We start from the raw sequence: 27,345 nt of genomic DNA, 5'->3' as shown, positions 1-27,345 counted from the left end.
CAAGTTGGAGTTGCCTCAGGCAAACTCAGAGTCTCTGGTTGCCCAGGGAGACAGGGGGTGTGGCTTCAGAATATTCGGTAGTGAGCCGTATTGCTAGCAAAAGAGGGCCGCTGCTTTATGGCTCAGGCAACTGCCGCTCCGTTGTAACTCCCCTCCGGCCAACCATCCTCTCTCTGCTCCTGTACCCCAGAGTCTGCACCAACAGGCTGTAGCCCAGCACTGTCTACACCCCTCGAACAATCGCCCAAGAGTCCGGACCCCTGGGGGACAGGTCTCCAGACCTTGGAGCGACAGCTGAAGGGAGTGTGGGGAGCGCTGGGAGCCTGGGGTTGCGGGCAGAGAACACACAGAGCTTTACACAGTTTTACGCCTGGCCGTATTGTCACCAAAAGACGGCTGTCTCACTGTGCCTCAGGGAACTGCCACTCCGGTGCAGTCCCGTCTCTGCCAACCAACCGGGACTGGCCTCAAATTTATCTGTTAAAATAATTTTTAAAATAAGGAAAACAATTTTGTATTTATTCATATTTTTTGCATTTCTCATTTTTTCCATATTTTTGTGTAAATCCAAATTTCCCACTAATCTCATTTTTTTTTCTGCCTGAAGCTCTTAATTTTTACATTTCTTATTGTATTGTCTTTCTGGCAAAGGATTTTCTCAGATGTCATGTATCTAAAAACATATTTCTTTCACATTTGTGTCTGAAAAATATTTTCACTGGGTGTGGAATTCTAGGTTGGGAGTTTTTTCCCTTTAGTAGTTTTAAGCATATTGTTTTACTCTTTACTGGTTTGTATTGTTTTTGATGAAAAAACTGCCATTTTTCTTATCTTAATTCCACTGTAATTAATTGTTTTAGGACCCTCTGACTGATTTTATGCTTTGTTTATTTCTTTTTTTTTTATTATATCATAGCTGTGTACATTAATGCAATCATGTACAATGTGCTTGTTTTATATTTTGAAATATTATAATTTGAAATATTTTCGTTGAACTAGTTAACAGAGCCTTCATGGCATTTTCTTAGTTATTGTCTTCAGACATTTCTGTTCTGCATTTAGTAAGTTTCACCTGTACCCTTCTAAGATGCACTGTAGGTGTGGTCCCACCAATTATCCTCCCTCCACCCCTCCTCCTCCCCCCCCTCCCCTCCTTCCCTCCCTTGCCCCTGTAATAGGGTTATAGCTTTCATATGAAAGCTATAAATTAGTTTCATAGTAGGGCTGAGTACATTGGATACTTTTTCTTCCATTCTTGAGATACTTTGCTAAGAAGAATATTTCCAGCTCCATCCATGTAAACATGAAAGAGGTAAAGTCTCCATCTTTCTTTAAGGCTGCATAATATTCCATGGTGTACATATACCACAATTTATTGATCCATTCATGGGTTGATGAGAACTTGGGCTTCTTCCATGACTTAGCAATTATGAATTGGGCTGCAATAAACATTCTGGTACAAATATCTTTGTTATAATGTGATTTTTGGTCTTCTGGATTTATACCTAGTAGAGGAATTATAGGATCGAATGGCATGTCTATTTTTAGATCTCTATGTATTCTTCAAACATCTTTCCAGAAGGAGCGTATTAGTTTGCATTCCCACCAGCAATGTACAAGTGTTCCCTTTTCTCCACATTCATGCCAACATCTCTGGTTTTGGGATTTTGTGATGTGGGCTAATCTTACTGGAGTTAGATGATATCTCAAAGTAGTTTTGATTTGCATTTCTCTGATGATTAAAAACAAGCAGACAGCCCTCAGAATGAGAGAAGATATTTGCAGGTTATGTCTCTGACAAAGGTTTAATAACCAGAATCCACAGAGAACGTATTAGCAAGAAAAGAACAAGTGATCCCATACTCAGGGTGGGCAAGGGACTTGAAGAGAAACTTCTCTAAAGAAGACAGGCGCATGACCTACAGACTTATGCTTTCTTTTTATTGAGAATGTTTAGTAATTTGAGTATGATTTGCCTTGGTGAATTTTCTTGAATTTTACTTTGCATAAAACTCATTGAGTGTCTTGCTTCTATAGCTTTAATATTTTTAAATATCAGTTTTCGTGCTTTTTATAGATATTGTTTCTTTTCCTTGGTCTCTTTCCTCTACCTCTCATCATAATTATTTATATGTTAGGCCTCGTGGTGTTGCTCTACAGCTAACTGATAATCCATTCATATATTTATATTAATCCATTCATATATTTATATTTATCATCTTTTTTTCCCTCTGGTGTTTCATTTTGGATAGTTTTTTTCTATTACTGTGCCTTCTAAGTTACTAATCTTCATTCTCTGAGGTGTACAGTACTCCCAATTGGTGAATTTTTATTTTAATCCATTTTCAGCTTATTTTTAAATTCAAACATTTTTATCTACAAGTTTACTTTGGAACTTTCTACTGTCTTCAATTTCTTTCCTTGTTAAACAATTGTATTTTTCTACTTTCTAGAATATAAGAAATTCATTATAATAGGTACCTTAATGTCTTTGTCTACTCTTTTCTGTCAGTTGGATAATTTCTTATTGTTTCTGTGGTTTGATTTTTCAGCAGCATTATCTGGAGATTCATTGCACAGCTGTAATTTTTAATGTGGATTTTATGTTATCGTATGCTGGATTTGTGTGTGTGTCTGTGTGTGTTTGAAGTAATATTTTGTCCCCCACTCCCCACTGGACATGTTGCTAATTAGGATCTAAATAAAATTTATTCTAGGACAAAATTGACCCATTGCTGATTCAGTACCCTTCTCAGGATTCTACTCAATCTCCCATATGTTAGAGAGCCTGTTTGTTTTATTTGGCAGAAAAACAGACTATTCCTTGACCTGGGGATGGTTGAACATGTCCTTTCTGATGATGAATTTTCTCTGGACTAGGTGGTTTTCTAAAGCCCATAATTTGATCAGTACTTAGCCAAAGACCTGAGGGACCCTTTGCAGCATGCTGGAGTTCTCTCTCTCTGTGCAACTATCTGCCTGCTCTCTGGCACTCTGCCTGTGGGTTCTAACCATTTTGACTTTTCTGAAATCTGAGCTGTGCTCTACCACTCAGAGAACCCCGTGGGCTTGTTCTGTGCCCCTCAAGCCCTTACTCCCTACCCCAACCATTCCCAACACTGCAGAATCTCTTTAGAGAGTAAACCAAAGGAATTTGCAGGGATCACCTGATGTATTGTCCTTCTTTTAGGGACCATTCTGAAGTCCTGTCTGTTGGCCAATGCTTGAAAAAACATATTTCTCTAGATTCTGAATTATTTAAAGTAGAAAGTTAAGTTTATCTTCTCAGCTACTATTTTTAAATCAGAAATCAAGGTTTTTAAACCCAAGACTAAATTGCATGTAAAAGAAAGTTTCTAAATGAACATACCTGTTCCATGGCACCTGAGGCCAGTGTGTTCAGTAATAACTACTTCCCTGCTGCTACCAAATCGTCTTTGCCCTCTTTCCTCCCTTCATTGTTCTGTTCTTAATTTATCATAAACACTGAAAACAAACTGAGGATGTTAATCATTTCCAGAAAGGAAATGAAGTGAAAATTGAAGCTGTAAGTAAGGTTCGTTTATGATATTTTTAAATATTCAGAAATGAAATTCTATGTATCTTTCACACAGATTTACCTTATGTTGATATTCTGCCATATTTTCATCCTCTCTTTTTAAAATATGTATATATGTCTCCCCCCTTATATTCAAAACTAAAGCTTAATTTCATACAAAAAATTAATTTTTTGGTACTTAATCATGGCCAGAAGTAGAAGCCTCATTTCATTTTAGGTTGTGTCTACCACTCATCATTTTTGACTGTTTGTGACAAAAATCCCCTGGGTAGGGAAAGGAGCTACTCTCCAGGCTGTAGTGTAGACCTTGGGCACTCCTGTTACACAGTGGCCACAGAGAACAATATATTGAAAATTTAGGTCACCAATTTGGACATGTCTTGATACATTTTTTGCCTAATTTGGTGGTACAAATGGTCAAGGGCAGCATTCACAGCCTGAGAAGGATGTAGCAACCAGGACTTCAGACATTTGGCCACCTTACTCATCAAATCACCCAGACCAGGGGCAGTGCTAACTGAGGGTAAGCGCAATATAAAACGATTCAATTCAGCAATCTCTCCTTCTCCTGCTTTCTGCTATAAGACAAAGTGTATTTCCATAATTTGAAGGCTTATCAGAACCAAATGGATGTGGGAAGGAATACTTGTCCAAAGGAAGAAAGGGGTATTGGTAAAATACAGCCACAGAGATTGATTACACAAGACAGTCTCATAGCAAAGTCACTGTTGTGTTGGTTAGACTAAGCTCAAAAAAGAGGGAAAAGATTTACTTTTTCCATTGGAGAAACAACAAGGGGTTCTGAGTCCTGGTCTGTCTATTACATACCAGGACAATATTCTGTTCATGACTATAGCTTTAAGATGCAGAGTAATGAGAGAAGTATTAGTGATGTAACTTTAATAGAAGGATTTTCAGATAAAACCACATACCAGTTATATTTTTGTAATTTTCTATATACCCTTACTTTTAAGTCCTTGATAGTAAACTACATTAGACTTCCCGTAGTGAAATAAATGTTGGTTACTTTCAACATATTGTTGTTTGTTAAAATCCAAAATAAAAATAACTACTTAAAATATTAAAAAAGGTAAAATAAATACCTAGTTAAGATGCTTTGAAGCAACAAGTACCATTACTAATCTAGACCTAACTTGATGGGATGTATAGTGTGGTGGAAACATAATAAACTTCAGAACCAAAGCCTTCTGGATTGAGCTTCCAGCTCTGTTGTTTGTAAGCTATAATATTAGATAAGGTGCTTACCCTTTCTGTCTTCAGTTTTCTTAACTATAAAATAAAGGTAATAATTGAAATACTCTATATAAAATACATGGCGATGCTGGGCCCATAGAGGTACTCCATCAAAGGCTCCCATTACCAAGGTCCAGTAACAACATGAAGTGTGAAGTTAAGGGTTTGATTCCCATCTAGAGATTTTAGACAATCATGGGCATCTGTTTTCCTTTTTCTGTGCCCCTGTAGGTCTGATTAGAAAGATAACACTTAATAATTCCAGGAACATAGTAAGCATTCAAAAATAAAATTTACTATTTTTTATTTTTTAAAAATACATATAAGCACATTTAAAACGAACATTTAAATAGAAAAAGTACACACACAAGTCTTTCTTTAGAAGAGAAAATAAAGCCAAAAGACAAAAAAATAAAATACCTACCTCTCAGAAGACAGAGAGGAAGAATAATGTCTTATTTTTAAAACAATCATGTGCATGATCTATAAAATGTTCTAATTAATGATAACAACTCCTTACATTCACCCACTTTTCAGCTTACAAAGCACTTTTTGCATGCATTTTAATGCCCAGTAGATGCTTGCTGAATTGTAAAATGAGAGAGCCAGGGCAGTCATGTAGAAACATCACTTTTAAAATTAAGATCCTGCCAAATGAAGATGTTTGCCCTTGGCTGGATCTTGAGGCAGAACACTTACATATTCTTCTAGGCCAGTTGCTGAGCCCTCACCCAAGAGAGGACTGACTCCATGCTTCCTTGGACTTCTCAGATTGTTTGCAAACATGATGTAATTAATCTGCCGATCTGTTGCCCCTCAAATCTCCTGAACCAGGATGAAGAGACAGAGCTGTTGAGAAATGTTTTGAATTGCTTTCTGTTCAGATGACTGCTATGTCTCAATGCATATTTTATTAACTTCTGGACCATAGCCAGAAAAGCTGGCTTCCTAACCTCACCACAGACCCATCTGTAAATGCCACTTAATGATTTATCAGCCTGTTTTATTTACCCAATAGGAAGTTTTATTTGCCACTCTTAAGCTCTTACAATTTATTCTGTTTGCTTTTCATTTCTCTGCATAGCTTATAAGTCATTCAAGGTTTTTTTGGAGCACAATTGTATGGTGTTTCTGTGACTACAAGAGTCAAGTGTATGTCATTATTATAACTCAGAGGGTTGCGGTTAAGTCTGTTACTTGTTAGTAGTCTCTTAGCATTAGAGTTCTCCACAGCTATTTCTGATTTGTGTGAATATTACTTACATGCTAAGGCAAGGCCCATTTCAGATTATCTATTGTTTGTGGTTCAAATGGATATTGACTTTAGTTGTTGATCATCATTAAATCTGCTTAGCAGTATTTTCCAGAATGATCCTGATGTCTCAGGAGGAAGTCCTACATCCTCAGTGGTCAATTTTTAGCCACATAACCTTGTTTGGCCATTATATTTTAATCAGTATATAATTAAGTGGAATGAGGGAGAAGTATATTTGACTAGGCATCAAATATGGATTCTCCTTGTACGCTTCACACTTCAGAGCTGAGAGCTGTTTGACAAGTCACTTAGCATCTTTGGGATTGGATTGCTGTTTCTAAAAACTAAATAGTGAAAATTCCAGATGAAAATATATATGTATAATATTATGATTCTTGCTATTATAATATATTCTAGACTTATTTGCCTTAGCAATTTATAATAACGCCGTATTTTCTGCCCCCTGAAATAAGAGTCAATTGAGTAGAAACAGAAAATGCTGACAGCTGGAGAGAAAAGTATTACTAGTGTGACTAGTATCACTAATATTACTAGTTGAAGAACATGGATTCTTCCATATTACTACTTGGTTGGAGAACATGGGTTGTTTTGTATCCAGAGTTAGTCTTCATATCGTCTGCTTGATTATAGTACCCAGACCACTAGCCACTAATTACAAGGGTAGGGTCTGCACTGCTAAGCTGACTATGTTGAGGAGAGGATGGTCTGCCTGAAATAGTGGGGTGGGAGTGACCTCATGACCATAGGAACTTTGAACACCAGGTAATTATTCCATGGTATTATATGAACAGATAGATGTTAGTCTCTTGTGATTTTGTCAATCAGATAAAGCATCCCACCAATCATGGGAGGGACTGAGAGACTGAAGCTGTTATTCTGATAAGAAATTCTGGAAACAGAACTGGAAAACAGTTTCCTTTATGGGCATATTTAATATAATTAAAAGGTACATGTGAAATTTAGTAAATGTAGAATATAAATGTCTTAACACAATAACTAAGAAAATGCCATGAAGGCTATGTTAACCAGTTTGATGAAAGTATTTCAAATTGTATATAAAACCAGCACACTGTACCCCATGATTGCATTAATGTACACAGCTATGATATTTTAAAATAAAAAGGTGTATGAGATTTGAAGGGTGGTTTGGAGCATGTCAACCCTTCCATTTGAATCCTAATCTTGTTACTTTAGAGTTCTGCTAACAGGGGCAAATTAACAAATTCTCTGATTTTTCTGATAGCATAGGGATAAAATTAATGCCAGTGTCAAAGGATTGTTGTGAGAATAAAATGTGAGCTCATATAGAAAGCACCTAGGTATGTTGCAGATACTGCATGAGTATTACCATAGCTGTTAAGTATAGCACACATTTAATTATAAAATGTCTCATTGACTTGACATCAGTGTTTGTAAAGAATAAAAGAAAACAATGTTAGATTAATACACATATTGTGGCTAGAACAATTTCCCATTTCAGGGAAGTTAAAGTGTAAAAAATAGTACTTGTTTTAGAATTGTAAGAGATTTTCTTTTTAACTCTACTTGAAAATAAAGCTGCCCTTTTCTTTCATAGCTATGGAGTTAAGTTTTCTATCACTGACTTGTCTGAGAGATGCTAAAGTTGGATGTTCACATTCTCATTCTTCCCTGGATCTCCTTAATTTGCACATTTATCCTTTGGTTGGACATCCCCTCCCCATAAATTCCTAATGTTCTTCTATATTTCTCCCTCCAGACTCCCCATGCTCCCCCAACCTCAATTTACACTGTGATGTATGTTTTGAAGAATAGGCTAAAGGGGATATTGACATAAAGGATGGATAACTGTAGTGTCATAGCACATCAGAGGGGAAAGCAGTTGAAGTCATAATTTTTCACCTCCACCCATCTCCCACCATTTTATAGTTGGGGAAACTGAAGCCCAGAAAGGTGGGGGTGACTTATCTAAGCCTTAGTATAGTTTAAAAGCAGCAAAACTGAGAGGGAGGGTGGTTTCTATTTACCTTTTTTCCTTTAAGAAAGTTTGTTTCAGTTTATCATGGGGGTACATGCATAGTTTGCTTTTGTGAATTTTAAGTCAAACTTATAGGTGTGCCTTTTACCCAGAAAATGTGAAATATACCCGTGTGAAGTACCCGTTTTAGGTGAGAATTTACCTTTCCTTTTTTATCCTCTCTCCCACCTGAATTTTGTTGAGTTTTTCTTCCCTTACATATACATATATGTTGATCAGCTAGCTCCAATTTAGTACTGAGTACTTGTGTTTGTTTTTCCATTCTTGCGATACTTAGGAGAATGATCTCCAGGTCCATCCAGATTGTTACAAAAGATACTAGGTCACTATTTACTTATTTATTTTTTATAGCTGAGTGGTATTTCATGGTATACATATAACATTTTATTAATCCATTTATGTATTGATAAACCTAAGAAGTCAAGGTTTATTTACTATAGCAGCTAATATGTACTATTACCTTAATTAATATAAGCTGTAATGGCAAAATAGCAATTTTAATTGCCTTTTATATGCATTTAAAGGCTTGTTTCCAAATCCTTATGATTGTGAAGTGTGCTTCTATGAACATTTGTGTGCAAGTGTCTTTATTATAAATAAATCCTGGGTAGAGGACTTGGCAGGATCAAATGATAGGTCTACTTTAAGTTCTTTGGGAAATCTCCATTCCACTTTCCATAGCTAGTTTGCAGTCCCACCCACAGTGTATGAGGGTTCCTTTCTCTCCATATTCACACCAGCATTTATTGCTTTGGGACTTTAGGACGTGAGACTTTCTCACTGGGGTTAGGTGATACCTCAGTGTGGTTTTGGTTTGCATTTCCCTGATGACTAGAGATATTGGACAATGTTTCATATGGTTTTGACCATCAGTTTATCTTCTTGGGAAAAATTTATGTTCATGTCCCTTGCTCAACTTTTAACGGGGACATTTGGGCTTTTCTTGTTGATTTGCTTGAGTTCTTTGTAGATCCTGGTCAATAGTCCTCTATCAGATGTGTAGCATCTAAGTACTACCTGTTTTGTTGACCTTGTGTTTGGCTGTGCAGAAACCTTACAACTAGGTCAGGTTCTGTTTATTTTTGATGTTAGTGTGGTTGCCATTGGGGACTTTATAAATTCTTTTCCTAGGCCAATATCTATAAAAATTTTTCTAACACCCTTGTCTAGGATTCTTACAGTTTCATGACTTAGGTCAAATCTTGAGGCATCACTTTACCAGACGTTAGGCTATACTACAAGGCTATACTAATCAAAGCATCATGATATTGGCATAAAAATAGAGACACTGACCTTCAGATCCGAACTGAGAATCAAGGTATGAATCCATCCTTATTCTGCAATTTTTTAAAACGCAAACAAAAACATACCATGGGTAAAAGAATCCTAGTCAATAAATAGTGCTGGGAGAACTGGATAGCCACACATAAAAGACTGAAATAGAACACATACCTCTCAAAAAAATTAACTCATGATGGATAAAAATTAACTTATGATGGATAAAAGTCTATTTACCCAGAAACACTTGGAAGAAATCCTTGTTCGAGCTGATAAAGATAGGGGTTCTCCCTCTTCTTCCTCAGAGCAGATTTGCTATATTCCATGGTAAGGAAGATAATGCATCTTCAGAGAAGAAAATGGAAAGATTTCCAGGACACCTGTAAAAGAAAAGACTCTCCAAATTTCAAGGTTTCAAATGTGCCCTTGATGTATTACTTCTGGGTCAAAATGCATAAAAATGGTATGCCTTCTCCATAATTCTCCTTTGCTCTCATTAGATGAATGGGAGAAACATCAGTAATGTGGAGAGGGTGGCTCTACAGATGGGAGAAGCCTGAGTCCCTGAATCATTTTGCATGAAGTCTTTCCACCCACAGATGCTGGCATTATACTGCGATGCAAGTCAACAAAGAATTCTTGCTATGTTAAGCCAACTAGAAGTCAAGGTTCATCTACTATACAGCTAATATGTACTATTACCTTAATTAATATAATCTGTATTGGCAAAATAGCATTTTTAATTGCCTTTTATATGCTCAACATTGTGCTAGGCAATTGCATATGTACTCTCTTATTTAACCATGGAAGGAACCCAGAGATTTAGTTGTTATTATAACCTGACAGATGAAGAACCTGAAACATAGGTTACATGTTTGCTTATTTATTTTCTCTCTTTCCAAGATTTCTCTGCTAAGAGGATAAGGTAGGATTGAAACCTGGTCTCGCTGACTCCAGAAATCGTGCTGACTCACCCTCCAGAAACTAATTATTTCTTTATAGATTCTTTAAATAAATCTGGCTTACTCCCAGAATTCCAAGAATAGCTGAAATTAAAGCCAGTGATCTCCAGCAGTGATGTGAATTACCCTTCTGAATTTTGTCTTGATCTGTTGCTTTTTGGTTTTATGCAGTGATCACTCTTTGTTCATTGACAATTGGCTCCAGAGTCTGGTCCTAATCCCCACTAGGGACAGTGTTACTTTCCTTATTGGTTAGGCTTGATATTCTAGGTCTGCTGTGTGGTCCTAGCCTTCTGGCTATAGAAACAGAGAACAATAAATGTAGGAAGCTCCACATTCCACTCTGGCTTTCTAGAGCCTGCGCTTGCCAAGACAACCCTGCTTTACCTCCCATCCCACCAGGGAGAGAGAGTGATGCTGATATAATGGGAGTATTTCCAAGATATTTCACATTGCCTGCTTTGCAGTGCAATGCCAGGCTCTTAAAGAATGCAATATACATTTTTAAGCCCAGTAGTAAAGTACAAGTTACCACATAATAGAACACTTAAATTATTGAGGGAATAGCATCATCTTGAGATTTCTCAAAGGGGTACTTGTTGAAGAACTATGTCTGCTCAGTGCAATCCTTGAAAGCAATAATGTGATCTAAAGTCTGTGGTTTTTAAGAACTAAAGGAAAAATGTTTTGTTTTTCTAAACTGGCACGTGTATTTTTGTCTCTTCTGCTAGACTGGATGCCCCTCAAGATGAGTCATCAAGGCTTCCTATTCTTTTGTCTCTCAACTCACATCCAGACTGCTGGTGTACATGCACTAAGATGCTCATAAATTCTCCTGGCTTTTATTAGTCCTTGGAGAATGTACTAGCCTCTTTCAAAGACACCAATGAGATAAACGAAGACCATAAAACAAAATACATATTTGTTGAGATTAAGCATTCAGAATGACTCCCAAATGAATAACGTGGTTATCTAAATTAGATTTATTGTACATATGCGATGCTCAAGGTTCCAGGATGTGTTTGGAGTTATAAGTAAATGGAAGTCAAAGTTCTGGATGTCAAGAGGATTTTACTCATGTGTACAGTATACTAGCAGGGGAGGTAAGCCTTCACATAAGCATAACTTAGATGTAATAAAGAGGTACAAAACAGCATACATGTGCTTTTTATTTTGTTTTTCAAATTGATAACAATAGATGTGCATATTTTGGGGGTACATTTGATCATTTAGTATAGTCACATAATTTGTAAAGATCAAAGTAATATACCTGGGATATCTATCACCTTAAACATTTGTCTTTTGCTTATGCTAGAAACATTTGAATTATTCTCTTCTACTTATTTTACAATGTACAGTAGATTACTCTAAACCATAGCCACCCTACTTATTAATCTAATGGTAGATATTATTTCTTCTACCAAATCATGTATTTGGTACCCATTAATCCACTTCTCTTTGTCCCCACCCGCCTTCCCAGCCTCGGGTAGCCACCTATCTACTCTCTAGCTTCATGAGGTCTACTCTTTTAGTTCCCATGTATAGTGGAGAATGTGGAATATTTTACTTTCTGTACTTGGATTATCTCACTTAATGTAATGATTTCCAGTTCCACCATGTTGCTGCAGATTATAGGATTTCATTTTTAATCACTATATTATTACATTATTTACATGTACTACACTTTATCCATCCATTGATGTCCGCTTGAGTTGACTCCATATTTTGGCTATTGTGAACAGAGCTTTAATAAATACGGCAGTACAGACATTCTCTTCCATATATTGGTTTACTTTTGGATACACTCAGAAGTGGGATTGCAGGAACATATGGTAGTGCTATTTTTGCTTTCCATAGTGGCTGTATTAACAAACATTCCTACCAACAGTACAAAGGCTCCCCTCTCTTCACATTCTCACCAACAAATGTTAATCCCTGTCTTATTGTTAAAAGCCATTTTAACTGGGGTGAGATTATATCTCACTGTGGTTCTGATTTGTACTTCTCTGATGATTAACGACATTGAGCATTTTGTCCTATGCCTCCTGGTCATTTGTACATCATCTTTGGAAAAATGTCTATTTGGCTATTCAGATCTTTTGCCCATTTTTAAACTTGATTATTTGATTTTTTTTTTTTTTAATTATTGAGCTGTTTGAGCTGCTTATATACTCTGGTTATCCATTGTCAGATGGATTGTGATCAAATACTTTTTTTCTCTATTCTTGTGGGGTTTCTCTTCACTTTCTTGATTGTTTCTGTGCTGTGCAGATGTGATCCCATTTGGCTATTTTGGTTTGATGTGATCCCTTTTGTCTATTTTAGCTTGATGTAATCCCATTTGTTTATTTTCCCTTTGATTGCCTGTAATTTTGAGGTCTTACACAAAAAGTATTTTTCCAGACCAATGATTGGAGTATTTCCCCACTGTTTTCTTCTAGTAAATTTATATTTTTAAGCTCATATTTATATTTAGGTTTAAGTTTTTAATATATTTTATTTGATTGTGTAAATAATGAAAGATAAAGGTCAAGTTTCATTCTTCATCATATGGTTATCCAGTTTTATCAGCACCATTTATTGAAAAGACGGTCCTGTCTCCATTGTATGTCATTGGTGCCTTTGTAAAAAATGTATTGGTTGTAAATGTATTGACTTATACCTGGTTTCCTATTCCATTCCATTGGTCTGAGTGCCTATTTTTATGCTAGTACTGTGCTATTGAAGTCCAATAGTTTGATGCTTCGACTTTGTTCTTTTTCCCCAGGATTGCTTTGGTTAATTGGAATCTTTTGTGGTTCCACATAAATTTTAGAATTTTTTTCTCTATTTCCCTGGAAAATGTCAGTGGGATTTTGCTAGGTTTGCTTTAAATTTGTAAAGTTCTTTGAGTATTATTATCATTTTAATGATATTAATTCCTTCAATCCATGAGTATAGCATATCTCTTCATTTTTATGTGCCTTCAATTTCTTTTATTGGTGTTTTATAGTTTTCCTTATATAGATATTGTATTTCTTTGGTTAAGATGATTCCTATGTATTTTATATTCTATGTATCTATTTTAAATGAATTGCTTTCTTATTTTTTTTTGAGATTATTCACTGTTGGTGTATTTGAATGCTACTGATTTTTATATATTGATTTTGTATCTTGAAATTTTACTGAATTTGTTTGTCAATTGTAACAGTTTTTTTGTTGTTGTTAAGTATTTTCTGGCCATGATTTTTAGTAATATGTTGAATAAAAGTGTTGAAAGTGAGCATCCTTGTCTTGTTCCAGATCTTAAAGAAAAGGCTTTCTGTTTTTCCCTTTTAGTGTGATGTTAGCTGTGGGTTTGTCACATATGGTTATTATTTTGAGGTATGTTCCTTCTCTACCCAGTTTGTTAAAAAACTTTTGTCATAATGGGATATTGAATTTTATCAAATGTTTTCTTTTCAGAAACTATTGAAATAATCACATAGTTTTTATCGTGGTTCTGTTAATGTAATGTGTTGAGTGTATTGATTTGTGTATGTTGAACCATCCTTGCATCCCTGGGATGAATCCCACATGGTCAAAGTAAATGATCTTTTTAGTGTGTTGTTGAATTTTGTTTGGTGGATTTTGTTGAGGATTTATGCAACTATTTTCATCTTATTTTGTTGTTTTCTTGTCTGGTTAGGTATCCTGATAATGCTAGCTTCATAGAATGTTTTCAGAAGCATTCCCTCCTCTTCAATTTTTGGGGAAGTTTGAGTAGAGTTGGTGTTAATTCTTCTTTAAATATTTGTTAGAATTCAGCAATAATGCCATTAACTCCTGGGCTTTTCTGTGGTGGGAAACATTTTATTACAGCCTCTGGTCTTCTTCCTTATTATTGGTTGTATGTGGTATATTTTTCATGATTCAATCTTGGTAGGAGGCATGTGTCTAGAAATTTATCCATATCTTCTGGGTTTTCCAATTTCCCTACAGTTGATAGCCAATGTTCTCTGATAATTCTTTGTATTTCTTTGGCCTCAGTTGTGATGTTTTCTTTTTAGTTTCTGATTTTTTCTGTACTTTATTCTTAATCAGTCTAGCTAAAATTTTGTCAATTGTGTTTGTTTTTTGAAAAAATCCCAATTTTTGTTTGGTTGATCTTCTGTTTTTTTGGGTTTTTTTGGTCTCAATTTCATTTATTTGTGTTGAGGCCATTATTATTTGTTTTCTTCTACCGATTTTAGGTTTGGGTTGTTCTTGTTTATTTAGTTTCTTGCAATGCATTGTCAGGATGTGTATTTGAAATCTTTTAATTTTTTTTTTGATATAGGCATTTATTGATATAAACTTCCTTTTTAGCACCACTTTTACTGTACTCCATAAATTTCAGTATACTGTATTTCCATTTTCATTAATTTTCAATAAATTGTTTAACTTTCTTTTTAATTCTATCATTGACCCATTGGTCATTCAAGAACATGTTTTTTGATTTTCATTTTCTATGTGTTACTGTAGTTTTAAAGGTTCCTCTTATTTCCTTGCTGTCAGAAAAAAATACTTGATATAATTTCCACTTTTTTGAATTTTTTGGGCCTTGTTTTGTGGCCTTGGATATGGCCTATTCTGGATGTTTCATGTATTGATGAGAAGAGGGGGTATTCTGTAGTCTCTGAGTGAAATGTTCTGTGACTGTCAGTTAGGCTTTCTTTGTTTGCTTTGTATACTTGGGAACTGTCTTGTTGGGTGCATAGATGTTTATAATTGTTATATCTTCTCAATAAATTGACCCCTTAATTATAACAGAAACAATAGTGATATTTTCCCTCTTTTTACAGTCTTTTATCTGTAGGGCATTTTATCTGATATAAGTGTAGCTATTCTTGCTCTTTCTTGGTTTCTGTTTGCATAGAATACATCTTTCCACTCCTACACTTTCAGCCTGTGTATCCCTTTATAGTTGAAGTTGAGTTTTATTTGTTTATCCATTCTTTCACCCTATGCCTTTTCATTGGAGCATTGGGTCCATTTGAATTTTGTGTTATTAATGATAAATAAGGGCTTACTACCACTACTTTTTTGTTTATTTTGTGACTCCTCTCTTCCTTTTGTCCTTTAATACTGTTGTCTTTTGTAGATAAGTGATTTTCTCTGGTAATATATTTGAATTCATTGCTTGTTACTTTTAGAGAATGTTTTATAGGTTTTCTATTCTGGTTACCATTTAGTGTACACAAAACCTCACACACACAGTAAGTTATTTTAAGGAGATGACAACTTATCTTAGATTATAAAGAAAATAATAGAAACAAAGAAAAAAGTTAAGAAACTTCCATGCTTTAACTCTATATTCCTACATTTTGACTTTTTCTTTTCTTCATAATTTTCATATTTTTATATTGCCTATCTTCTAAAAATTTCCTGCAGATATTATTTTTGATAGATTGGTGATTTTGGCAGGGTCGGGGGGTTTATGCTAGGGTTATAGGTGGATTGGACATCACTATTATACAATTACATTAGAGCAGCGGTTCTCAACCTTCCTAATTTTGTGAGCCTTTAATACAGTTCCTGGGGGTGGCGACCCACAGGTTGAGAACCGCTGCATTAGAGTATTCTAAGTTTGTCTGTGTACTTAATTTTCCCATGCACTTTATGCCTTGAAATGTCTTCTTTTTGCTCATTGGAGTTTTTTGTAAGATGGATCAGTGAGGGGAGACTTCTCTCAGCTTTTGTTTGGGAAAGACTATATCTTTTTTTCATACTTAAAGGATAGCTAGCTGAATACAATATTCTTGGTTGTAAGTTTTTTTTCTTTCAGAACTTTGATAATGTCATCCTCCTGGGATGACATATGGTTTCCTTTGAGAAACCTGGTTCATGATGAATTAGAGCTCCTTTACATGTTATTTTTCTCTTTTCTCTTGTTGCTTTTACAATTCTGTCTTTGTCCATTAACTTTAAGAGTTTGATTATTATGCCCTGGAGGTAGTCTAATTTGGTCAAATCTGACCTTCTCATTCCTGGTGTACCTTCTCATTTTTTAGAATATTTTATGCTACTGTTTTCTTTGAATAACTTTTTCATTACTTGATGTTGCTCAACTAATTCTTGAATACTAATAATTCTAAGATTTGGCCTTCTGAGATAATTTTGTAAGTGCTCTTTATTGCTTTTCATTTTTTCTTCTCTAACTGATTAATTTCAAATAGCTGTATTTTTGAATTCACTGATTCTTTCCCCTGCTTGATCCATTTTGTTGTTGTAAGTCTATAATAAATTTGTCAGTTCAGTAAATGTATTTCTCAGTTCCAAGATTTTGTATTTTTTAATTATTTCAATCTCTTTGTTAAATTTCTATGCTCAATTTCTGAATTATTTTTCTGTGTTGTCTTGGGGGTCACTGAATTTCCTTAAAAAATTCTCTTGAGTTCTTGGTCACAGAGCTGACATATCACTATCTCCTTAGGGTCAATCATTCATTCCTTGAATTGTCTGTCATGGTTCCATTATGGTATTGTTTCCTGTGGATATATATACACGTCTTTTCACTGAAGGATTAGTTAGTTATTCTGGTCTTCTCTGGCTTGTTTTGTTTTTTATTATATATATAGTGGTTTAGAAATTATTTGTAATTAACCTGTTGATTTTCATTCCTTTGTTTTTTCTTGCTCTGTTGCTGCCTCCTTTTTGGCACTACATGGCGCATTGTAGACTGTTTTGACTTGGCTCTTATAAACAATGGATGTGCTGCCCATCCTGAATGGGGAAGATCCCAAAGGGAATATCCTGGTAGTGTGGGAAGGCTGCTAGGTGCTCATGACCCTGGGGCCTATTGGATGATCCTCCTACTGCATGATGCTGCTCAACAGCCCCCCTGAGTTTGTATCTCCTTTGGCTGAGATACAAAGCTGAGTTTCCAGGCTGCAGGTAGTAGTTCCACCTTATCCCTTTGTCTCTGGTTGCTCTTAGGGATATTTCTCCATTCAGTCACTCCTAATTCTCCCTAGGAGTTGAGGAAGGGAAAAATCTTTTGCCAAAACCCCCAAGATGGTGGGGAAGCTGCTTGTCCATCTGGATCTTACTTTTTGTATTATAGAAACCATGAATTGAGAGGAAATTTTCTGCACGCTTGATGCTGGGCAGACTTGGACAAACAGCATTGCAGATATGGAAGTCGAATTCTCTTATCATCTGCATGGAATTTTTTCTTTGTGCCCCTGGGAACTATCTCAACCTCATATTTGAGTTCAGGGTTATTGCTTGTGATAATCTCAGGGCTGTATATTTGGTTTTAGTTCCCATGGGAGAGAATCTAAGCAGCTTGCTTCTATGTTGCCATTTTGGAAATGGAAGTCCTCACATAAGGCCTTTCACCTAGCTATTTCCTTCCCATTAAAGTCAAGCTCCCTGAAAACATTTTCACATTTACTTTTCTCTTATTTCAACATTCTTTCTTTAAGCTCTTGAAACCTGACTTACTCTACTGTTCCACAGATACCACCTTTACTAAGGTCATTAAGACTCCTTCCTTGCTGAGCACAGTGGCATGTACATATAGTCCCAACTTCTCAGGAGGCTGAGCCAGGAGGATCACCTGAGCCCTGGAATTTGAGTCCAGCCTGAGCAATATCAAAAGACCCTGTCTCTTTTAATGTATGTATGTATATATTTATTTATTTATTGAGGTGGAGTCTCACTATGTCACCCTCGGTAGAGTGCTGGGCTGTCACAGCTCACAACAACCTTAAACTCTTGAGCCTAAGTGATTCTTCTGCCTCATCCTCCCATGTAGCTGCGACTACAGGCACCTGCTACAATACCCAGCTGTTTTTTTGTTGTAGTTGTCATTGTTATTTAGTAGGCCTGGGCCTGGATCGAACTCACCACCCCTGGAGCATGTGGCTGGTACCCTATCCACTGAGCAATGGGCACCAAGCCAGACCCTGTCTCTTAAAAAAAAACAAAAAAACAAAAACAAAAACAAAAAAAAACTACTTCCCAGCTGCCAAATTCAATGGACTTTGCTTCATCATTATGTTTGACCTTTTCTTTTTTTGCAATATAATTACCTACATGGTAAAGAAAATCCCAATTCTAGAATTTGAACAAATGATCTAGGATTGCTGATGCCATCAGATATCTGGCAGAAGCCAACAAAAAATATAGGGCAGATAACATCATATGATACCTCAAAACATTTCTGTAAACACCTTTTCAAAAATATCTGGCACACAAAGATAATAGAGCACACTGACAGACAAGACAACGTGAATAAAAAAGTCAAAGCAATAGACAATAGAAAGCGACTCACAAGAACTTTAGACATTGAAATTACTAGCAAAAGACTTCACAATAGTGATGCTTATAATTTATCACCAGATAAAATATGAGGGAATTTTTTTTTTCAGAAAACTGGAAATAATAAAAAGTGATGCAGTAAAATTGGAAAAACAAAAACGAACTATAGAACTTTGAAAAGTATGAAACTAAAAATTTAATCAATGAGATTAATAGCAAATTAAACTCAACTACATGGTTTCTCAGTGAAATGGAAAGTATAGCAGAAGAAACTATTCAGCATGATGAAAATAATGAATGGAAAAGAATGAATGAAATAATAAGCACATTGGAGACAAAGAGGTGAAAAGGTATAGTTTGAGTCCTCGAAGGAGAAGTGTCGCGGACCACCCTGTCGGTGGGCTCCAATCTGAGGGAAAGCAGGGAGAAGGAACGAGGAAGGTTGAGAGATCGGCGGAGGAATGACAGTCTGGCACATTACGGGTTAAAGTATGCAGCTGCAAATTTTACTGAGAGCATATGTTGGTATTTATACATTTTCTTTCCAAGGTTCAAATAATGCAATCTTCATTCTGTTTATGTTTGTAAATTATCTTTGTGTCTGCATATGCGGTTTATCATGCATTACATGTTTTCAAGGTTTTGCTCTCTGGAGGGAGGTGATTATCAGTAACACCTGCTTACTCCCTCTTTAGGAATGTCAAGGCTTACAACTTCTCTCAGTCCTGCAACTCTTTTCAGTTTCTTATGATCTTATTTTTTAAAACAGCTGGACATATTCTTTTATGTATAATGCTTGACTACTTCTATATATATTTTCTATATATTTTTACTCTTATTAGTAACTATACTTTGATTCATAATTGATTGTTTGTCAAACATTAAACTACTCTATTGATTTGTATTACATATGAAAATTAGTGAAGCAAGATGTTTGAACAAATCCTTATTGTGGGAGGTTATGTCTTGTAAAAGTTCTGCTTATGCATTCATTCTGTTTTTTCTGTCCCTACTGATATTTATGGTGGGAAAAACCTCTTTGTGTGTTCATTAGTGGTGCCACTGAGTCTAGTAAGCTCATGAGGTTGTGTTATATTTGGATCAACAGTGTATTGTGTTCATTTTTAAGAAAGTACATATTGATAGTTTATCAGAACAAACAGACTTCTGGTACAGAATGACAAACACATGAATAGATGCCACAATCTTTAAACTTAAGCGGGTAACTGAGCATGCTAGGCAACATTTCTGATGCTGTGCATACTGGGGGCGCTGGGGGCTAAGCTCCGTGGAGCACAATCCACCTTCCCGTCGTTCTAGAACGCGGACAGCGCCGCCTCACTACGGCTGTGGTGCCGTGGGCGTGGCAGAGAAGAGACTGAATGGGCAAGAACAAAAATTCAAAATATTAATGTAAGAGTATTGCCCAGAATACAAGAAAGTCATCAGACCACAGGTTTAAAGCCCCAGTTAAACCCAAGCAGGCAAATTAAGTAAACAAAACAAACCAGACATACCAAGTTTATCATAGTAAAACCAACTGATATCTAAAGTGTAAGAATGCTAATCTGGCATTCTATAATCAGCAAAATATATCCTTTAAGAATGAATATGAAAATGTGTCAAACGGTTTATGAAGCTAGTGTGTGATACCCCATGATCATATCAATGAACACAGCTATGATTTAATAATAATAAAAAAGAATGAATGTGAAATAGATATATTCAGTATAATAAAATAGAAAGAATTATTCATAGGGAGACCAGTGTGAATTCTGCACAAAATATTAAAAAGTCTTCCTCAAGCAAAAAGAATGCTGTTGTATCAGGTAGAAGTTTTTAATGCAAAAATAAATTAAATGCAAGTAACATGATAAACAGATTGATAATTCCAAAGAGACATTGAATTTAGAAAACATTAATAATAATTCTTTGTACAGTTTTAAGTACATAAAATAAAAATAATTAAATTTATAGCAAAAAAGCAAGAGGGAAGCTGTATTTAAATGGAATTAAATCTTCTAATAAAATTTCTAAGATGCCACATAAGAAACAATGTAAATAGTTCCATTTCTGTTAATGATATGAATCCATTAACAAAAACATTTCCACCAAGAGCACTCCTTGTTCATTTGAGTTCTCCAGCAAATTCTATCAATGAAGAAATCTTCTACAACATCCTCCAGGATTAAAAAAAAAAAAAAAAAAAAAGAAAGAAAGAAACAGCATTCCCTACGTAGTTTTATAAATCCAGAAAGACCTGGATGGCAAAATCAGACAAGCTTATTACTAAAAAGAAATAATAGGAACCAGCCTTTTTCAAGAATTTGCATTTCTGAAATAGGATACAGTTTGCAAATATGTTAAAGACAAGACACCAGGCATAAAAGATGCATCTCACATAATTCCATTTATATAAAGGTCAAAATAGGCAGAATTAAGCTAGTGTGATTAAGAATGTATAATTAGGTACTAAAAATAGATAGGAAAACAAGGAAGCAATTACCATAAAATCAAAATAGTGTTTCTGTTAGGAGGGAGGTACATGGTTGTAATTAAGCAGGTGGCTTCCTAGAATTTGGAAATATTCTTTCTCTTTACCTAGGTGGTGGTATGGTGATAATTTATAACAACTTACTTTATCACAATTTATAACAATTCATTAAGCTATATGTTTATTTTTATGTGTGTATCTGGAAATGTGTTTTTATTTCACAAAGATATTTAAGAATATCTACATCTTCAGCACATATCACTATCCTGAGCTTCTGACTTTTATATGTATCTAAACGTTGAATGAACGTCTAGTGATATGTTCCAGTGGAACTTCAAACTCTCCACACCCCCGATTGAATTGATCTTACCTCAAAAACCTGTTCTGCCTGCTGAATTCCCTGAATGGGGGAGAGCCGCCATCACTGACTCGTTCCTCCTGGCTTGGATGTCATCACTGACCTGTCCTTTTCTCTTGATCATCTCATTCAATAAAATTCTGTTGATTTCACTCCTTAATGTCTTTTGAATGTATCCCTCCTGTTCCTTTCTTACTACTGTCTTTGCAGCTGATCTATCACTTCCATAGCCTTCTGTTTCTCCTTTCTCCTGTCTGGTCTTCCCCTCCCCTGTTCTATCCTCCCTGCTGCCATCAGAGTCCTCTGTCTACAGTGCCGACCTGATCTTGTCCCTGCCTTCATTAAACTTGTACTGTCTTATGCCAGATTACAGAAATCGTTCTTAACCTCTCTCTATAGACTTATTATGTTTTCTTACAGTCCATCTCATGAAAATGTCTTATTTATTAAAGATGCAGTGATTAAAGAACAAAGTAGTGACATCGTTTCCTTTCTTACCTCCTATCCTTCTCTTGTGCTAGTTTTTCAGATTTTCTCTGGTAACCCCACTGCTGTGTTCCAGTGTATAAGCTGCTCATATAGCACCTCATAAACACCTTTAAATCACTTCGTAATGATCTCTTCTGACAGGAACTCCAGGGAATACTATAGAGTGGATACTCAGTAATCGTGTAATGAGTATTTTTGACTGAATGAATTCAGAGGCAAAAAATAAATGTCACCTCTTGTGTGAAGACACAGGCTTCATTGTCCATCTGCATTAGGGCTTGACAGAACATTCAACATGGAGAACATGTCAGAAACACAGATGCGGTGGTTCAGTATTTATAAACGTAGGCTTTATGTTGGATGTTTGATTTTTTTTGGACAATTGATTTTTTGAGAAAAATTTGCTGTGTATGCAATTAGGCTATTCAACATTCTATTTGACTGGAGTTTGATGGGAGGCATTATTTTTCATTTATTATTATTATTTTTTCAATATCCTACCAAAAGACCACATTTCTCAACTGGCCACAAAATCATAAATATTTAAGTTATTTGCCAGGCAAATAAACAGTCAAGTCATGATAGCTAATTTATGTGTTTGGTGACTTGATTATTGATTTTTATCTTCTAATCTATAGTTGTAACTACAGAGCTGAACTCTACAGCAATTTTCTGATAGGGCTTAAAGGAAACTATGATTTTAATACTGCAGAAGATGGTCATCTTATATATGTAGATGTAGATTTAAAGAACAGAGAACTAGAAAAGAATTTTATATTCACAGGCTCAAATAATAAGCTATTTAAAAAAAAGTCTGAGCCACCATGGAACTCAACTCAGTCTTCTCAATACAGATGGTCCTTGGGTAATGGATGAGAGATGCTCCTGAAACGTCTTTAGGTTGCATTTGTTTGTAATTCGGATTCCTGATGAGTAGCAGATGTATAATAATACTACTAATAATACTATAATGATTCATATGTGGCAATAATAATACAGTATAATACTGTAATAATACCCTGTACTATAAAAATAAGTTAGAGAAAACTATTGACCCATTTCTTTTAAGTCAAACAAACAGAATATAAAGACAAGCTCATACAAGATACTTACATAGGGGAAACTTCAAAAAAAGAATATTAAAGGCTAACACTCACCTAATGTTGTATCAACATCTTGATTTTTCATGAAGAAGGGAGGCTGACATTAATCAGAAGATGATGATGAAGGTGCTGGAGAGGATGAAGTGGGAGCTGATAGTATTCGATGCTGTGGCTGGAGGAGAGGAGTTTACCACTGAAGTCAGTTTCTTGAAAAAGGGTCTAGGGTTGTTTGCATAACCTGTTCCTTTTCTTAATCACAAATGGCCTTGCAGCAGCTGACATTCTTACTGACTGCCCAGCAAACCTTTCCAAACCGCTCAGTGTTAGGATCTGGTTCCTTGAGCTTAGCAAATTCTGCTATAATGAAATGAAAATCTTTAGCTCTTTTTTTGTCATAAACTCTTGGCTTTGGATTTTCTCCTTCTTTGGGCTCTTGTGTTTCTATCAGCCACTTCTCTAAGTATAAAGGTGGGGTGCTGAGCAACTTATGTCGTGTGGATTTGTTTACATGCATGGAAGAAGCTATTTTGCAAAGCATTAATTTCATCATTTAATTATAAATAATCTTTATGGGGAGCCTGTTTGTAGGTAAAGAAAGATTTAAGTTAGGTGGTCTGTAACCCAGTGACTGTACTGTATCAGATGATGAAACAGTTTCAGAGGATGAGATGATATAGTTAATCAACGTCATATTACTAATTAATGTCAAGACCAGAATCCTGGTCTCCCTAGTCTAAGATCTTCTCTTATTCTTTTTTAGAATTGTAATACACACATAAACGTTTAGAATCTTAGCTCATAGAGAAGAGAGGGACAATATGCTAATGTTCTTTGATTTATGTGGCACAGATGTGCCGACTGTTTATACAAATGAGTAGTGATAATGATGACGGGGAAAGCTTTTCCCTTATTGACCACCTATACGTCAGGCTCTATTATAGACAGTTTACTTAACTTATTTCTAGACTTCACTATGCAGCAGGAGGTAGGAATATATTGTGAATGAGAAATCTGGGTCTTGCACCTTGCTCCATCACACAGTTAATGTGATCTCTGATCTGTTATCCACAGTTTCAGAACAACCTCATGTGACTTGGATCCCTCCAGGTAAGAGTCGCTATGCACAACTGCAGCTGCCTATCACTCCTTTCAGTCTCAGTGGCTTCTGTACTCACTTTCTGTGTATCTACATTAATGGAGAGCTAGAGCTTAGAAAAGTAAAAATCTGGAGAGTCATCATGTTCACTAATTCACTGATTAACATTTATGAAATGCCAAAAATCTTAAAAGATTATGAGCTCATGATTGGACTGGTTAGAAAGGAGTTGACAGGCTTGATCACCAGGTCTGTCCACGGGTGACTGAGTGTCCCATGGCTAAATGTCTATGGAGTATCTACTATGCACCAGACACCGTGCTAAGCACAGGCATGAAGTGTTTCATATACACTTCTAAGCCAGTATCATAAGCACTGCTATCATCTTCACATTGTCCATGAGGATACTAGAATTAAGAGAGGTTATTATGCCTGTGGATACTAGAATCAGGAGAGGCTATGTGACTAGACTGGAATTATACTATTAGCAGGTAGAGGAGTTTGCAAGTGTACAGCTGGGAGCTAGAGGGCAGCTTTGCTTGAATGAGAAACAGGAGCTCCTCCCAGCCTACATCGGGAGCACGGTTTCATGTCTGCTTGATGAGCAGAGAAAGGGCTGAAGTTTACATCTCCAACTTCTCTCCTCACTGTGTTCAATGATATGCTGATAAATATCTAACAACCAGCTCTTCAAATGAGATGCTTGACATAAAGGATTTCTTTTAACCAGTCGGCTATCCTAGCTTCCTCGAATTTGGCCTCTATTCCAATCAGTGTAACCTGGCTTATTGTACCCTCAATGAATCCCCAACAATAAAAAAAAAAAAAAAAAGAGAAAGCAAATAAATATGCCTACATTTATATAAAATAAGATTTAAACTATTTGGGGCAAAACTGCATGTCTATGTAATAGATTACTTAAGGTTCCTCTACATCATTTAGTATGAGGGATAAAAATTTTCTGAAATCAGTTTTGTGCTTTCAACAAAATTCAAAGATATAATAGTTTCCTTTGACATTATTTACAAAAGTATTTCATTCACAGCCTTTTCAGAGTTCTACTTTTTATATGAGATTTTTCTTTCCCTATAATGAGTAGTAAATTGCAGTCATGACTATTATGTGACTTATTCTGTCCATTATTAGTTTCTTTTTTTTTTTTTTTTGAGACAGAGTCTCACTATGTCACCCTCGGTAGAGTGCTGTGACGTCACAGCTCACAGCAACCTCCAACTCTTGGGCTTAAGTGATTCTCTTGCCTTAGTTTCTCAAGTAGCTGGGACCATAGGTGCCCGCCACAATGCCCGGCTAATCGTTATTGGTTTTCAAATGGAACATTAGTTGAGGTAAAGTAAATCATTGTTTCATTGCTCTGAAACAATGATTTAAAGCCACAGTGTTTCACATGTGGTTACAAGAGTTTATGTTTAGAACTAGGGCTCATTTTAAAAAAACTTGCCAATTTTATTAAGGTTTTATTTTCATAGTTTTCCTCATGTATTTGATTTGTAGGCTGTGTCCTCTGCAAGGGCTGGGGACAGAGGTGTGCTGGAACTGGCTCACACCTGCTGGGAGGGCTGATTTTGAGCCTTGCTTCCAAACATAAAGTTCAGTGACATTAGATCAGTAGCTTAAAACTCATCATGGAGGAAATATTTACACCATGAAAAGTGGCGAACTCAGTAAACCAGAGCTGGTTATTAGACATTTATCAGCATATCCCTAGACACACTGAGGAGAAAATTCAGGGCACTAAACTTCAACCCTTTGCTCTGCTCATCAAGCAGGCACCTGGCCCTTATATGGGGATAAGCTGGGAGGGGCACCCAGCCCGGCTCCCTGATATGGGAATGAGCTGAGAGGGGCTCCCCTTTCTCATTTGAACAAATCTTCCTCTGCTCCCAGCCCTGCACTTCCAAGGTTCTGTCTCCAGGAGGATTTCCTTTTTTTTTTTTTTTTAATGCCTGAATAATACTCTGTTGTATGAATACACCATGTTTTCTTTATCCATTCACCCACGGATGGGAATTTAGGCTGTTTCTTGATTTTGTTCAAAATAAACAAGAAAAGATAATCTGCACTGTCATGTTTGTTCACAGTGCTTTATTCACAAAAGCTGGTGTTTTTTACATCTGCAGAAGTGCCAACAGACACCCAAGTGTGGACCTGTTGACTTGTACATACACACCTGTGAAATGCATTTAAGTTCCTCCGTCTTACATTTCTTCTATGTACCTAAAATCAAAACATGTTTACACATTACATATAAAGCTGCAAAACAAATAAAATTCAGTTTAACGGTAGCAACTTAACGTAAGAAGTGATGTTTCCATGCACTCAAATCGCTACTCACCACGTGAAGAAGCTACTGACAGTCGGGATGTAGGGATTTTGGCATTCATGGGACTATTCTATCCTTTCTCTGTAGTGGTTCGCATTTTTCATGACTTTTCACATTTTGAACTACTGTAAAACCTTAATTTCTGTATCATGCTGCGAGTTATATTTATTTGGAAAATGAGTGTGATAAGCAGGAAATACACCTACCTCTGGACTTTTCTCATTAACCTTTCTTATTTAAGTCCTGCTCCTAGGAATAATGACCTTTAAACTAACGTAAATGAGGGCAGTGGAAACAGGTTGCAGGCTTGTTTTTAAGTGGATACTCATTGGCTATTTTAGCTAAGTTTTGCAACAAGCTGGCTAGAGTTGTAGGGGGGCATCTCCAGGAGAAAAGTAGAGAGGCAAGGGCTGCACCAAACTTCCTAGGGTCTGCAGGTGACAGCAACAGTCTCACTTTGGGACCATAGGCTTGCAGTGAAGTCACATGGTGAGCAGCCAGGCAGAAGGTGACGGGACGCCCTAGAGATGCACTCTGTGATCTCTTCAGGAGTCGGCGGCCTGTCCTAATGCACTAGAAAATCACTCATTGTTTGGCGAGTTCGGGTTCCCTGAAGAAGGTGGCAAGGGCTAGAGTTCTTCCCGGAGCTGTCATAATAAGGGGGCAGAAAGATGAAAGTGAGAGTGGAGACTGTCTGGCACTGCTCTGGATTCATCCATGTCCACAGGATGAAATTTATTTGCCTTTTCACATGATCTTTTTTAAATATATAGTATCTCATGCACCTGTCACTGAACATAGCATGACACTCCACCTACCATTAAATAAAGTATCTCATACATGTGGTGTGCAT

The sequence above is a fragment of the Nycticebus coucang genome, chromosome 4 (assembly GCF_027406575.1).
Source record: "Nycticebus coucang isolate mNycCou1 chromosome 4, mNycCou1.pri, whole genome shotgun sequence".
In the NCBI taxonomy this organism is placed as follows: Eukaryota; Metazoa; Chordata; class Mammalia; order Primates; family Lorisidae; genus Nycticebus; species Nycticebus coucang.
The sequence above is the reverse complement of the archived record's forward strand: the minus strand, read 5'-3'. Positions refer to the sequence as shown.